The 16,973-nt window shown below is 39.5% G+C and overlaps 1 protein-coding gene and 1 long non-coding RNA gene across 2 annotated transcripts in view; one reads left to right on the forward strand and one right to left on the reverse strand.

Annotated features, from left to right (window-relative positions):
* LOC125096118 (uncharacterized) overlaps positions 1 to 1,590 on the forward strand; it is a 107,024-nt gene extending 105,434 nt beyond the window's left edge. Inside the window, exon 4 of the long non-coding RNA XR_007126070.1 lies at positions 1,465 to 1,590. This is a non-coding gene — a long non-coding RNA (uncharacterized LOC125096118). The remainder of the gene's footprint in view (positions 1 to 1,464) is intronic.
* ARHGEF4 (Rho guanine nucleotide exchange factor 4) overlaps positions 1 to 16,973 on the reverse strand; it is a 259,748-nt gene that overhangs the window by 193,770 nt on the left and 49,005 nt on the right.

Raw genomic sequence — 16,973 nt, forward strand, 5'->3', positions numbered from 1 at the left:
CATAATAAAAAAGCTAATACATGTATCATCAGAGCCTCAAAAGGAGAGGAGAAAGAGCATAGGACTGAAAAACTATTTGAAAAAGTAATGACTAAATAGCTAAAAATTTCTCAAATATGACAAAAGACACAAACTTACAAAGATTCAGAAAGATGAGCAAACTCCAAGTAGCATAAACAGAAAGAATTCCATGCCAAGAACAGCATAACTGAATGTAAGAAGACTAAAGACAAAGAAAAAAATCCTGAAAGCAACTGGAGAGAAGTGACATACTTTTTGTAGCAAACAATTTTGAGTGGCAGTTGATTTCTCATCTAAAAGTATGGAGGTGGGAAGAAAGTGGGTATTTTTCAAGAGCTGAAAGGAAATAACTTTCCAACTGAAAATTCTATATCCAGTGAAAATATCTTTCAAGAATGAAAAAAATGACATTAGAGAAGACATAAATGGAGAACTATGCTGTACTTATGAATCTTAATAATTAGGCCATACCTGGAAGGCCCTAGAGCACTGTTTCATGATCTTTATTGTGATGAATTAGTAATGTTGTGAGCCATCTATCCATTCCTGTGAATTATCACTAAAGATAAAGAAGAAATAATTGAGGTGAATCAGAATAAATAACTCTTCAGCAGTGTGTGATCCTCCTACTTGGAGACTTCTTATTTTTGGTATCTATAAAATTTACCATGTTTTTATGAAGTTTTAAAAAAAAATTCTGTATTTTCTACAGAGCCCAGACCAGTTCACACAAATAAAAGGAGATTCACATGATCTTTGTCCTTCGAACATATGTAAAAATTATATCACTATCTAGCCTAAATTATAGACCATTATATGGCATCTTGTTATATTTGTAGGGCAGTTTGGTTATATAATTAATGGCCTTTAATGGTTATTTCATTTATCATATATATTCTTCCACATAAATTCTTTGCTGAAGGGGTCTATTTCTACTTCATTGTTTTAATCCTGAATACACTGTGACTGGCAAATAGAAGGCACTCAGAAAATCTTTATGCATGAATGCATGAGTGAACTAAATATTATACTTTTTCAAATTCCAAATAATACATATACTACTGCTTAAAATAATCTAGATCTAGAGGATACTTGCTTGGTTAATACATAAATGTACCCACTGGATACTTGGTCTAAGGACAACAAATTTGATTTCATATAACATTTCAACTCTCACTGACTGGTAATGCCAGAAATGCAATCTTAAGAGGGATTCTAAGACCACTTTTGGGCCTAGATGACATGAGTGCCATGCTCACTAGCAAGATCAGCTAGGGATAAGGGAGGAGGGAATGAATTATCCCTTGCTCCAGACCTTAATCTAATTAAAACTATACACCAGATGGTAAAGTATACTGTTTATGTGTCTTGCACTGAAATTTTAAATTTTCTTGAAAATCTGTTTTTATTGTCCTAAAGAAAATGTTTTTTATTTCTCCCCAGGCCAAGACCCACATTGTAAAGCATGCACTCAAGCAGACTTAGGAGGAAGAACAAGTCCCTTGGGGCTCCTCAGACCTGGGTGCTCACTACTGTTCTGCAATTCTTTATTTCCAGCAAGTATTCTCCCCAAGGCTATTTCAGACCTTCCTGCCACCCAATACTCCTGCTACACATCCTCTCCTCATCTCTTCCAGAAGATGATCTGACACCCTCCTTCATGGAGATCCTAATATTGTCACCCAGGTTCCCTGACTTGGGAAAGTAATATAACTTCTTTCATCCTGGGCCGTACCTGTGGAAGGCCTCCCTCCCAGACCTGCAGTAGGACTTGAAAGAGTGCAGGTAAACACAGCATGCTGCCCCGTGCTCAAACTGGATTTAGCTCCACCAGCCCTCCTGCACAGGATGTGACTGTATCTATATTTAACATTTTACATTCACATCCAGGACTGTATTCAGAAAATCCATCCATGCTCCTAGCCCAGCTGGGGTTCTCATATGGGGGCATAATATCATTTTTCTGTTCATGACACAGGAGAAAAATGTGGATAAAATGAAACAACTATTTTCCAAATAAAAGAAAATGCAATTTTTCCTACTTGTATATTTAAATATTAATCTCGGCATGCACAGGTGTAACCCTCTATTCTGCCTGGACTTGTATATTTCTTCTGGCACATTCACTGTACAGTTAATATAAAGGTTCATTTAGTTGCTTAAACATAAAAAAACCCCACACAACTAAAATTGGTTCATTATACTTGAGAGTTTGCAAATTTGCATCTTTTATCTCATTTGTTCTTCACAATCCATGTTATCATTACCACAATTTTGAATTTGTTGTCACATGGTGTCTCAGAAAAATTAAAAGACTCCGTTGTCAGAAAGAGCTACCACTTAGCCTTATGTCTATGGTAAGGTATCAGACTTGCCCAAACCTGAGTTTCCTTATCTGTAAGATTTGAGGGAAAAGATGCTACATCATGTATGTATGTTTGTGCATCCAATGAAATAATAGGTGTGAAATGTCTAGCAAATAGAAGATATTCAACAAATACTGGATCTTTTCCACTTTTATTTTCAAACTAACACAACTGAAGCTGGGGAAAAGTTAAGCAACTTGCAGGGTGGCCACAACTCAAGTCCTTGCCTCCTCCTTCTGGGTTCACTGCCCTTCACACCTGCTCGCACTGATCTCCTGCCCTTCAGCTCCCGAACATCCATGAAAGCAAGTCCTTCTGTGGCAGAAGGCTAACATTCCTAGACTTGCAGTCAGCAGCTTTGGTTCACTTAGTAACCAGCAATTACTTATACAAACACTGCTTGTCCTGTGTTTCATAGAGGCAAAGATTACATACATTTTCCTGAGTGCTGTGGTTAAAAAACAGAACCATGTTCAACGACAGTCTGGAAGTACACTGCCACAGAAATATTTCCATCTTGGTAATGTTAAAGGATGGGAGCTAGCATTTCTGGACTTCACTGTGTCTTATACTCCTTCTTTCATTGAAATTTCATAGGAACTACATTCTTCTGTCCTCCTCTATCCTGGTGATCAGGGCCAACAAGGTAACAAAAATTCATTCTTTCCAAATGCTAGGAATTTTACCTATGCTATCTTACTCAGTTCTTACCACCCTGGAGGATGACTGCCACTACTCCCATGAAGATTAAAATTCCACTGAATGAGCAGACAGTCCCTGGCATGAGGGGCCATCAGTTTGGATCCATATGGAGCTGGGAACTGTTGATTCCAGATGTTGCTAGATACAGACACACACCCTCATGGTCTCTGGTCTCTAACTTGGACTTCAAAGGCTCATTTGTGAGCCTTTTTACCCTGAGGCCAGAGTTCTCTTTGATTGCCAAATGTATGCTCATTTGGTAATTGATAGTTGGTTTTGAGATATCATTAATGTGGGGGCACCTGGAAGCTCAGTCAGTTAAATGTCTGGCTTTGGCTCAGGTCATTATCCTAGGGTCCTGGGGTCAAGCCCTGCATTGGGCTTCCTGCTCAGTGGGAAGCATGCTTCTCCCTCTCCCTCTGTTACTCCCCCTGTTTGTGCTATCCCCCCACCTGTCAAACAGACCAAAAAATCTTCAAAAAATTTCATTAATATGGTGATTAATTTTATGTGTCAATTTTTTTAACTTTATTTTATTATGCTATGTTAGTCACCATACAGTACATAATTAGTTTTTGATGTAGTGTTCTGTGATTCATTGTTTGCATCTTATACCCAGTGCTCCATGCAATATGTGCCCTCCTTAATACCCATCATTGGGCTAACCCATCTTCCCACCCCTTCCCATCTAAAACCCTGTTTGTTTCCCCTAGTCCATAGTCTCTCATGGTTCATCTCCCCCTCTCACTCACCCCCCTCATTTTTCCCTTCCTTCTCTTAATGTACTCCATGCTATTTCTTATGTTCCACAAATAAGTGAAACCACATGATAATTGTCTTTCTCTGGTTGACTTATTTCACTTAGCATAATCCCCTCCAGTTCCATCCATGTCGATGCAAATGGTGGGTATTCATCATTTCTTATCAGAAATGATAATGAGTAATATTCCATTGTATATGTGGACCACATCTTCTTTATCCATTTGTCTATTGAAGGACATCTCGGCTCCTTCCACATTTTGACTATTGTGGACATTGCTGCTATGAACATTGGGGTGCAGGTGCCCCTTCTTTTCACTACATCTGTATCTTTGTAGTAAATACTGAGTAGTGCAATTGCTGGGTCATAGGGTAGCTCTATTTTTAATTTTTTGAGGAACCTCCATACTGTTTTTCAAAGTGGCTGTACCAACTTGCATCCTCTCCAACATTTGTTGTTTCCTGTCTTGTCATTTTTTGCCATTCTAACTGGTATAAGGTGGTATCTCAATGTGGTTTTGATTTGAATTTCCCTGATGGCTAATGATGTTGAATACTTTTTCATGTGTCTGTTAGCCATTTTTATGTCTTCTTTGGAGAAGTGTCTGTTCATGTCTTCTGCCCATTTTTTTTTTTACATGATTATCTCTTTTGTGTGTGTTGAGTTTGAGGAATTCTTTATAGATTTTGGATATCAGCCCTTTGTCTGTACTGTTATTTGTGAATATCTTCTCCCATTCTGTGGGTTGCCTCTTTGTTTTGTTGACTATTTCATCTGTTGTGCAGAAGCTTTTCTATCTTGATGAAGTCCCAAAAGTTCATTTTCACTTTTGTTTCCCTTGCCTTTGGAGACATGTTTTTTTTTTTTAAATTAATTTCTTTTCAGCGTAACAGAATTCATTGTTTATGCACCACACCCAGTACTCCATGCCATACGTAACCTCCATAATATCTACCACCTGGCTCCCCCAACCTCCCACCCCCCACCCCTTCAAAACCCTCAGATTGTTTTTCAGAGTCCATAGTCTCTCATGGAGGTGTGTTTTAAAAGAAGTTGCTGGGGTTGATGTCGAAGAAGTTACTGCCTATGTTCTCCCATAGTATTTTGATGGGTTCTTGTCTCACATTGAGTCTTTAATCCATTTAGAGTTTATCTTGTGTATGGTGTTAAGAGAATGGCTGAGTTTCATTCTTCTGTATATAGCAGTCCAATTTTCCCAGCACCATTTATTGAAGAGGCTGTCTTTTTTCCCATTGGATATACAATAGTACATTGAGGATTATCCATCACAACCAGATGGGATTTATTCCTGGGATGCAAGAGTAGTTCAACATCTGCAAATCAATCAATGTGATAGAACACAATAATAAGAGAAGAGACAAGAATCATATGATCCTCTCAATTGATGTAGAAAAAGCATTTGACAAAATACAGCATCCTTTCTTGATTAAAACTCTTCAGAGTGTTGGGATAGAGGGAACATGCCTCAATTTCATAAAAGCCATCTAAGAAAAGCCCACAGTGAATATCATTCTCAATGGGGAAAAGCTCTCAGCTTTTCCCTTAAGATCAGGAACATGACAAGGATGCCCACTCTCACTACTAATGTTCAATGTTACTAAGTTAACATTAACTTCACATTTAACATTAACATGAAGTTAGTACTTCAATGTACTAATGTTACTAGAAGTCCTAGCAATAGCAATCAGACAATAAAAAGAAATAAAAGGTATTCAAGTTGGCAAAGAAGTCAAACTCTCTCTCATCACAGATGACATGATACTTTATGTGGAAAACCTAAAAGACTCCATCCCCAAATTGCTAGAACTCATACAGCAATTCAGTAATGTGGCACAATACAAAATCAATGCACAGAAATCAGTTGCTTTCTTATACCTAATAGTGTAACTGTAGAAAGAGAAATTAGGGAATTGATTCCATTTACAATATCACCAAAAATCATAAGATACTTTGGAATAAACCTAACTAAAGAAGTAAAGGATCTATACTCTATAAACTACAGAACACTTATGAAAGAAATTGAAGAAGACTTAAAAAGATGGAAAAACGTTCCATGCTCAGGGATCAGAAGAATAAACATTGTTAAAATGTCTATACTGCCCAGAGCAAGCTATATGTTCAATGCCATCCTGATCAAAATACCAATGGCATTTTTTTTCAAAGTGCTGGAACAAACAATCCTAAAATTTGTAGGGAACCAGAAAAGACCCCAAATCACCAAGGAAATGTTTATATGTCAACTTGACTGGGCTAAAGGATTTCCAGATAACCAGCAAAACATTATCTCTAGATGTCTCTGTGAGAATATCTCTGGAAGAGATTATTAGTTTTTGAATGGGAAGACTGAGGAAAGACGACTGGCCTCACCAATGAAGGTGGGTATCATCCAATCTGTTGAGGACCCTAACAGAGCAAAAAGTAGAGGAAAGGGGGGGGATTCATTCTCTATGCTAGATCTGAGACATCTGTCTTCTCCTGTCCTTGGAATCAGTGCTCCTCAATCTCAGTTATTTGGACCCAGACCAGGAGTTACACCATCAGTCCTCCAATTTCCTGGCTTTGGATTCAAAATGAGTTATACCACTGGTTCCCCTTGCTCTCCATCTTGCAGATGACAGATTATGGAACTTCTCAGCCTCCATAACTGCAGGAGCCAATTTCTATAATAAATCTCCTCTTATATACATCTCTATATATACTATTGATTCTCTTTCCGTGGAGAACATGAACGCCATTAATATAGTAAAATATATGAAAATTGCCAGTACTGGTGGAAGCAGTATAACAGAAAGAAAAACTAGTTCCAGGCTCTGTTGTGTTTACTGTGGGTCAGTTAATTATTCTCTCTGAGCCTCATATTTGCTATCTGCAAAATGAGATAGCCATTCTCACCTGATGCTGTTGTTGTAAGGGTTAAATTAAGTACCTGAAAGTATGTGCTTAATGAATAGTAGTTGCCTTCTTATGTACATGTCCACGCACTGTAGGCCCTGCCTAGTTATATATTATAATGTTCCTGAGTTGTTGCTGCCAGGAGAATGGTTTCTCCTTGGAATACAATGAATGGGTTGGTCTCCCTGTCTACTCTACATACAATGTCTCCTATTCAGCAGCACACATGGCTCTGTGCAAAACAAGAGATTATAAAACTGTACCATTTCAAGTATTCCAGAAAAAGAGAAAGAACAAAGGGTCATTTATTAATATATATATGAATTATCATATTTCTATGTGCCTTAGATTAATAACAAATAAAAAAGACTATATAAAAACCAAACCACAGGGGCACCTGGGTGACTCAACTTGTTAATTTTCTGCCTTTGGCTCAGGTTAGGATCCCAGGGTCGTGGGATGGAGCCTTGCATCAGGCTCCCTGCTCAGTGAGGAGTCTGTTTCTCTCTCTGCCCTTCCCCATTGCTGGCTCTCTCTCACTCTCTCTCTCTCATTCTCAAAAAATTAAGTAAATAAAATATTTTTTAAAAAATCAAACTCTTGGCTTTGCATTGAGGGAAGACAAGATGGCGGGGAAGTAGGACGAGGCGCCGTTTCAACCTGTACCGTAAAGTGAGCTGATTACCTACCAAAGAACTCTGATCACCCATGAAATCAGCCTCAGATCAGAATTATACACGTCTGGATCTCTACAGGGGCAGAAGACGCCAGTGGGCAGGTAAAGCAGACTGGGAACCTCGGACTGATATCGGAAGATAAACAAAAGGGGGAGAGAGCCACCAGAGACGACTGATTGGAAAGTAATACCCTTAATATGAGACTGCCCTGCGTCTGGGAACCAGCATTAACTTGGAGACTGGTTGAAAGCACTCAAAAAGAGCAAAGGATCACGGGGCGGGGGGATGTTGGAATCGGGGCGGCTAGGGACAGGGGCTTAAGTCCCCAGACCCAGGACAGCCTCCCCTGTCGCTGAGCCAGAGAGAGTGTGGCAGAGAAACCAGGTCTTAGTCCCTGGGCCGCCAGCACACCTGAGAACGCGTGGGGTCCGGCTCCTGTGAGGGGCTGGGAGCCTTGCCAGATGGCAGAACGCCGAGCCGTGTTATCAGAACCTGAGACGCACACGCCACTCACCCTCCCCTGAGAGAGGTGCCTGAAGGCCCAGCCTGGTGCTCTAGACCCACACCCTGCTATCAGAGCCTGAGACGAGCACATGCCCCACACCCTCCCCTGAGAGAGGTGTGAACAAGCCAGCGCTCTTAGACCCAGAAAGACCAGGCACTCCCAGCCCGGGCCAGCGGGAAAATCTCAGTGTGCTATCGCTGCTTGGAAGCTCTCTGGTGGTCTGGAGCTGCACAGAGAGCCACCGCTGTCGTGGTTTTGGGTACAAGCAGAAGATCCCGTGTCCCCAGGGACTGCGACTCAGAACCTGCTCTGCCAGCAGCCAAGGGGGAATTTATATGGGCTCTGCAGCACCCACAGGGGACCAGACTGAGGCTTCTCTGAGAGGAAGGTCAGGGTGTAGTTTGCTTTCCTCTAAACCCACAAAAACCATCAAAAGCGGTCAAGGCAAGAGAAAAAAATGTGAACAAACATAAAAACCTCCAGAGAAGAAAAGCCTGAAAAAACCAGTTTCCACAGAGCCCACCCCCGCTGAGGGGGGCAGGAGGACATAACTCAGGGAACATCATTGACGGAAAACCCACATGGCGGGCCCCTTCCCCAGAAAACCAACCAGTAAAGAAAAAAAAAAAAAGACTATAAGAGAACAACCACCACTACTTCATAGGACAACTTTTATTTTTAACTTGTTCCCACTATTCTGGTTCATTTTTTTTATATAGATAATTTTTTAACCTATTTACCATCACAGTGAGATGTCCAGTACATCAAATCCCATCATAACCTTCTAACTTGACTTTTTGATACATACACCTGTGTTTTTCTTTTGCATTTCTATTTTATTAATTTTTTAAAATTTGTTTAGTTTAGTCTAGTTTATTCCTTTTTTATTTTTATTTTCTAATATTCATATAGAGTTAAACTTCAAGGTAATCCCCTTTCCCCAATCAATGCTACCCCTATAGGTAAACCAATTCTTAATCCCCCTTTATGTTAGGAAAGTTGAGTCCTTTAACAAAGATATCAAGATACATCCAGGAAGAATCAAAACAACCTTCCTCGCCCACACTGAGAATTTATAACCACTCTCCCATCTTTTTCTGGGGCCAGTGTTTCTGTGTTTTTGTGTTTGTCCTGATAGTATATAAATCTTATACTTGGGGATCTTTTTGAAGAGGTTCTTCCTTTATTTGCTTATATATATATATTTTTTTTTCTCTTGTCATATACTTTTATCAGTCTTTTTGTTTGTCTGTTTTTGTTTGTATACTCCATAAATCTTACCTTGGGGCCCATTTTGGCTGAACCTTCTCTTTTATCTTCCCTTTTTTTCCTGTCTCTCCCTCTCACTTTTTTTTTCTTTTTCTTTTCTATTTTCTCTCATTTGGGTGGGGAATCCTGATTGCTCAGAAGCGTTCCAGGGTGCACCTTGACTGCACCACGGTCGACACATCCAGCTACATCCGTTCAGTCATCTCTGACCAAAATGACTAGGAGGAGGAATGCCCAACAGAAGAAAAATACAGAGGATGGGCCTTCTGCAAGGGAGCTAATGGCTATCAACATAGACAATATGTCGGAAAGAAAATTCAGGCTAACAATTATCCAGGCAATAGCTAGGTTGGAGAAAGCCATGGATGACCAAACGGAATTGATTAGGGCAGAACTGAAAGCCAGCAGGGATGATGTTCACAATGTTAGGGCAGAGCTGAAAGCCACCAGGGATGATGTTCACAATGCTCTCAATGAGTTCCAATCTAAGCTAAATTCTCTCAAAGCTAGGGTAATTGAGACAGAAGATAGAATTAGTGATCTGGAGGACAACAGATAGAGAGAAAGGATAAGGAGGAAGCCTGGAACAAACAGCTTAGAAGCTACAAAAACAGAATCAGGGAAATAAATGATGCCATGAAACGTTCCAATGTCAGAATTATTGGAATCCCTGAAGGGGAGGAGAAAGAAAGAAGTCTAGAAGATATAGTGGAACAAGTTCTCCATGAAAATTTTCCCAATCTCGCAAATGGAACCAGCGTTCATGTACTAGAGGCTGAACGGTTTCCACCCAAGATTATAGATTCCAAAAAAAATCAAGGTACCTGAGAGTCAAATTGAGGAATCATAATTGTAGATACAATCTCTTGAAAGCTGCTAGGACAAAGAAGCACCTTACTTACAGAGGAAAGCCCATCAGTCCTGTCCGCAGAAACCTGGCAAGCCAGAAAGGGCTGGCAAAATATATTCAGGGCACTAAATGAGAAGAACATGCAGCCAAGAATACTATATCCAGCAAGACTGACATTCAAAATGGATGGAGAGATAAAGAGTTTCCAAGACTGGCAAAGCTTAAAAGAGTATGCAACCACCAAGCCAACACTGCAGGAAATATTAAGGGGGGTTCTATAAAAGGGGAAAAATCCTAAGAATAGCATTGAACAGAAATATAGAGACAATCTATCAAAAAAAAAGACTTCAAAGGTAACACGATGTCAAAAAATATATCTATCAATAATCACTCTCAATGTGAATGGCCTAAATGTACCCATACAGTGACACAGGGATGCAGATTGGATAAAACGACAGGACCCATCCATATGTTTTCTACAAGAGACCCATTTTGAACTTAAGGATGCACCCAGACTGAAAGTGAAGGGATGGAGAAGCATCTTTTATGCCAATGGGCCTCAAAAGAAGGCCAGGGTAGTGATTCTCATATCAGATAAATTAGATTTTAAACTAAAGATTGTAGTCAGAGATACAGAAACACACTACATAATTCTTAAAGGGACTATACACCAAGATAATCTAACAATTGTAAATATCTGTGCCCCCGATATGGGAGCAGCCAATTACATAAGAAAACTGTTAATCAAGATAAAGAGTCATATTGATATGAATTCAGTAATAGTAGGAGATCTTAACACACCTCTCTCAGAAATAGACAGATTATCGAAGCAGAAAATCAATAAAGAAACAAGAGCACTAAATGACACATTGGACCAGATGAACCTCATAGATATATACAGAACATTCCACCCTAAAACAACGGAATACTCATTCTTCTAAAGTGCACATGGAACCTTCTCAAGAATAGACCACATACTGGGTTACAAATCAGGACTCAACCGATACCAAAAGACTGAGAATATTCCCTGCATATTCTCAGATCACAATGCTTTGAAACTGGAGCTCAATCACAAGGAAAAGTTCGGGAGCAACTCAAACACCTGGAAGCTAAAGACTGTCTTACTTAAGAATGCTTGGATCAACCAGGAGATGAAAGAAGAACTTCAACAATTTATGGAAACCTACGAGAATGAAGACACTTCCATCCAAAACATATGGGATATAGCAAAGGCAGTCCTAAGGGGGAAATACATAGCCATCCAAGCATACCTCAAAAAAATGGAAAAATCCAGAATACACCAGCTGTCTCTACACCTTAAGGAACTGGAGAATCAACAACAAACCAACTCCACACATAAGAAGGGAAATAATCAAGATTAGAGCAGAGATCAATGAGTTAGTAACCAGAGATACAGTAGAACATATCAATGAAACTAGAAGCTGGTTTTTTGAAAGAATCAATAAGATCGATAAGCCATTGGCCACTCTAATCCAAAAGAAAAGAGAGAAAGCCCAAATTAATAAAATTATGAATGAAAAGGGAGAGATCACAACTAACACCAAGGAAGTAGAAACAATTATCAGAAGTTATTATCAACAGTTATATATCAATAAGCTAAGCAACCTAGATGAAATGGATACATTCCTGGAAAACTATAAACTCCCAAAATTGAACCAGAAAGAAATTGACAACCTGAATAGACCGATATCTAGTAACGAGATTGAAGCAGTGATCAAAAACCTCCCCAAAAATAGAGCCCAGGACATGACGGATTCCCTGGAAATTATACCAAACTTTCAAAGAAGAAATAACACCTATTCTCCTGAAGCTGTTTCAAAAAATTGAAGCAGAAGGAAAACTTCCAGACTCATTCTATGAAGCCACCATTACCCTGATCCCCAAACCAGGCAAAGACCCTACCAAGAAGGAGAATTTCAGACCAATATTCCTGATGAATATGGATGCTGAGATTCTCAACAAGATCCTAGCAAACAGGATCCAACAGCACATTAAAAAGATTATCCACCATGACCAGGTGGGATTCATCCCTGGGTTACAAGGATGGTTCAACATTCACAAATCAATCAATGTGATAGAACAAATTAATAAGAGAAGAGAGAAAAACCACATGGTCCTCTCAATTGACACAGAAAAAGCATTTGTTTATCCAAATAATATCCAGCATCCGTTCCTGATTAAAATGCTTCAAAGTATAAGGATAGAGGGAACATTCCTCAACTTCATAAAATCTATCTATGAAAGACACACAGAAAATATCATCCTCAATGGGAAAAAGCTTGCAGCCTTCCCGTTGAGATCAGGAACATGACAAGGATACCCACTCCCACCACTCTTGTTCAACATAGTATTAGAAGTCCTAGCAACAGCAATCAGACAACAAAGAGAAATAAAAGGTATCCAAATTGGCAGTGAAGAAGTCAAACTCTCTCTCTTAGCAGATGACATCATTCTTTATATGGAAAACCCAAAAGATTCTACCCCCAAACTACTAGAACTCATACAACAATTCAACAACGTGGCAGGATACAAAGTTAATGTACAAAAATCAGTGGCTTTCTTATACACTAACAATGAAAATTCACAAAGGGAAATTAGAGAATTGATTTCATTTACTATAGCAGCAAGAACCATAAGATACCTGGGAATAAACCTAACCCAAGAGGTAAAAGATCTGTACTCGAGGAACTACAGAACACTCATGAAAGAAATTGAAGAAGACACAAAAAGATGGAAGACCATTCCATGCTTTTGGATGGGAAGAATAAACCTTGTTAAAATGTCTATACTGCCTAGAGCAATCTATACTTTTAATGCCATTCCGATCAAAATTCCACCGGTATTTTTCAAAGAGCTGGAGCAAATAATCCAAAAATTTGTATGGAATCAGAAGAGACCCCGAATCGCTAAGGAAATGTTGAAAAACAAAAATAAAACTGGGGGCATCATGGTACCTTATTTCAAGCTTTACTACAAAGCTGTGATCACCAAGACATCATGGTACTGGCATAAAAACAGACACATAGACCAGCGGAACAGAGTAGAGAGCCCATATATGGACCCTCAACTCTATGGGCAAATAATCTTTGACAAAACAGGAAAAATATACAGTGGAAAAAAGACAGTCTCTTCAATAAATGGTGCTGGGAAAACTGGACAGCTATATGTAGAAGAATGAAACTCGACCATTCTCTTACACCATACACAAAGATAAACTCGAAATGGATAAAAGACCTTAACATGAGACAGGAAACCATCAGAATCCTAGAGGAGAACATAGGCAGTAACCTCTTTGATATCATTCACAGCAACTTCTTTCAAGATATGTCTCCAAAGGCAAAGGAAACAAAAGTGAAAATGAACTTTTGGGACTTCATCAAGATCAAAAGCTTCTGCACAGCAAAGGAAACAGTCGACAAAACAAAGAGGCAACCCACGGAATGGGAGAAGATATTTGTAAATAACAGTACAGACAAAAGGCTGATATCCAGGATCTATAAAGAACTTCTCAAACTCAACACACACAAAACAGATAATCATGTCAAAAAGTGGGCAGAAGACATGAACAGACACTGGCTATCAATGGCTATCAGGCATATGAGAAAATGTTCATCATCACTAGCCATCAGGGAGATTCAAATTAAAACCACATCGAGATACCACCTTACACCAGTCAGAATGGCCAAAATTAGCAAGACAGGACACAACATGTGTTGGAGGGGATGTGGAGAAAGGGGAACCCTCTTCCACTGTTGGTGGGAATGCAAGTTGGTGCAGCCACTTTGGAGAACAGTGTGGAGATTCCTCAAGAAATTAAAAATAGAGCTTCCCTATGACCCTGCAATTGCACTACTGGGTATTTCCCCCAAAGATACAGATGTCGTGAAAAGAAGGGCCATCTGTACCCCAATGTTCATAGCAGCAATGGCCACGGTCACCAAACTGTGGAAGGAACCAAGATGCCCTTCAATGGACGAATGGATAAGGAAGATGTGGTCCATATACACTATGGAGTCTTACGCCTCCATCAGAAAGGATGAATACCCAACTTTTGCAGCAACATGGACGGGACTGGAAGAGATTATGCTGAGTGAAATAAGTCAAGCAGAGAGAGTCAATTATCATATGGTTTCACTTATTTGTGGAGCATAACAAATAACATGGAGGACATGAGATGGAGAAGAGAAGGGAGTTGAGGGAAATTGGAAGGGGAGGTGAACCATGAGAGACTATGGACTCTGAAAAACAACCTGAGGGTTTTGAAGGGGCAGGGGGTGGGAGATTGGGATAACCATGTGGTGTGTATTAGGGAGGGCACGTATTGCATGGAGCACTGGGTGTGGTGCAAAAACAATGAATACTGTTACGCTGAAAAGAAATAAAAAAAAAATCTATAGCTGTCCCACACTGCTGGTAGGAGTATAAAACCATATAGCCACTGGGAAAGAGCTTGGCAGTATCTTATAAAGTTACCACACACTTACCATGCAACTGGAGATTCTACTCCTATGTTGTTGTTTTTTTTTAAGATTTTATTTTTTTAAGAGAGAGAGAGAGAGTGTGTGTGTATATGAGTGGGGGGAGAGGCATAAGAAGAAGGAGAAGCAGATTCCCTTGCTGAGCAGTGAGCTTAATGCAGTACTCGATCCCAGGACCTTGAGATCAAGACCCAAGCCGAAGGCAGAGCTTAACTGACTGAGCCACCCAGGTGTTCCTCTACTCCTATGTTCTTACTGAAAAAAAGTGAAGCACATGTCCATACAAACATTTGTAAGCAAATGTTCCAGCAGACGTATTCATCAACAATCTAATTGTTCACCAACTGGTTCATGCTAATGACACAGTGACATCACGGAACCTACTCAGCCACAATAAGATAATAGACTTCTTACACTCAGAACAACGTGGTTGAATCTCAAAAGCATTCTACTAAGTGAAAAAAGCCAGACACAAAAGGCTACCATGTTACCATTTCGTCTATGTGAGACTCTAAAAGGTACACATGAAGTAGCAGGAAACATGCTCATGTTTGTTGGCAGCACGGGGAAGGGAATTTATTAGGTAAGGGCAGAGGGAAACCTTTTTAGGGAATAGAAAGGTTCTATATGATGATTGTAGGGATAAATACACAATAGTATACATTTGTCAAAACTCATTATTAAAAGTGGTGAATTCTATTATACACAAATTATACCTCAATAAAGCTAATTTAAAAATCCATGTGGTAATCTCTAAGATAGCCACGGAAAGAACCACAGAGGAAACTAATGGAAGGGGAACGTACCTTGAACAATTCCATACATAGAGACTGAGGTTAGTCTGCATAGGAGGATCTGAACTGGCTAACTTGACACCATGGAACAGGGGAGTCCATGCAGGGAGCCACAGGATAGGAAGCAGCAGCAAAAGCGGACTGGATGAAACTGTCAAGGATTCCCACCATTTCTTCCCCTCTAAAAAAAAAGTGTTTATATCCTATCACTCTTTGCAGATGATATGATACTTTATGTGGAAAACCCAAAAGACTCCACTCCAAATCTGCTAGAACTTATACAGGAATTTGGTGAAGTGTCAGGATATAAAATCAATGAACAGAAATCAGTTGCATTTCTACACACTAACAACAAGACAGAAGAAAGAGAAATTAAGGAATTGATCCCTTTGACAATTGCACCTAAAACCATAAGACACTTAGGAATAAACCTAACCAAAGAGGCAAAGAATCTGTACTCAGAAAACTATAATGTATTCATGAAAGAAATTGAGGAAGACACACAAAAAAAAAAAAAAAAAAAAAAAGAAAGAAAGAAAAAAAATGCTCCATGCTCATGGATTGGAAGAACAAACATTGGGAAAATGTCTATGCTACCTAAAGCAATCTACACATTTAATGCAATCCCTAACAAAATACCATCCATTTTTTTCAACGAAATGGAACAAATAATCCTAAAATTTATATGGAACCAAAAAAGACCTTGAATAGCCAAAGGAATATTGAAAAAGAAAGCCAAAGTTAGTGGCATCACAATTCCGGACTTCAAGCTCTATTACAAAGCTGTCATCATCAAGACAGTATGGTACTGGCAGAAAAACAGACACATAGATCAATGGAACAGAATAGAGAGCCCAGAAATAGACCCTCAACTCTATGGTCAACTCATCTTCGACAAAGCAGGAAAGAATGTCCAATGGAAAAAAGACAGCCTCTTCAACAAATGGTGTTGGGAAAATTGGACAGCCATATGCAGAAAAATGAAACTGGACCATTTCCTTACAGCACACACAAAAAGAGACTCAAAATGGATGAAAGACCTCAATGTGAGAAAGGAATCCATCAAAATCCTTGAGGAGAACACAGGCAGCAACCTCTTTGACCTCACCCACAGCAACTTCTTCCTAGAAACATCACCAAAGACAAGGGAAGCAAGGATAAAAATGAACTATTTTACTTTATTAAGATCAAAAGCTTTTGCACAGCAAAGGAAACAGTCAAAAAAACCAAAAGACAATTGACAGAATGGGCGAACATATTTGCAAATGTCATATCTAGTATCCAAAATCTATAAAAGACTTACCAAACTCAACACCCAAAGAACAAATAATCCAATCAAGAAATCGGCAGAGGACATGAACAGACATTTCTGCAAAGAAGACATCCAGATGGCCAACAAACACTTGAAAAAGTGCTCCACATCACGGAAATTCAAATCAAAACCACAATGAGATACCACCTCACACTAGTCAGAATGGCTAAAATTAACAAGTCAGGAAACAACAGATGCTGGTGAGGATGTGGAGAGAGGGGAACCCTCCTATACTGTTGATGGGAATGCAAGCTGGTTCAACCACTATGAAAAACAGCATAGAGGGACGCCTGGATGGCTCAGTT

Source organism: Lutra lutra, chromosome 3 (assembly GCF_902655055.1).
Source record: "Lutra lutra chromosome 3, mLutLut1.2, whole genome shotgun sequence".
NCBI lineage: Eukaryota > Metazoa > Chordata > Mammalia > Carnivora > Mustelidae > Lutra > Lutra lutra.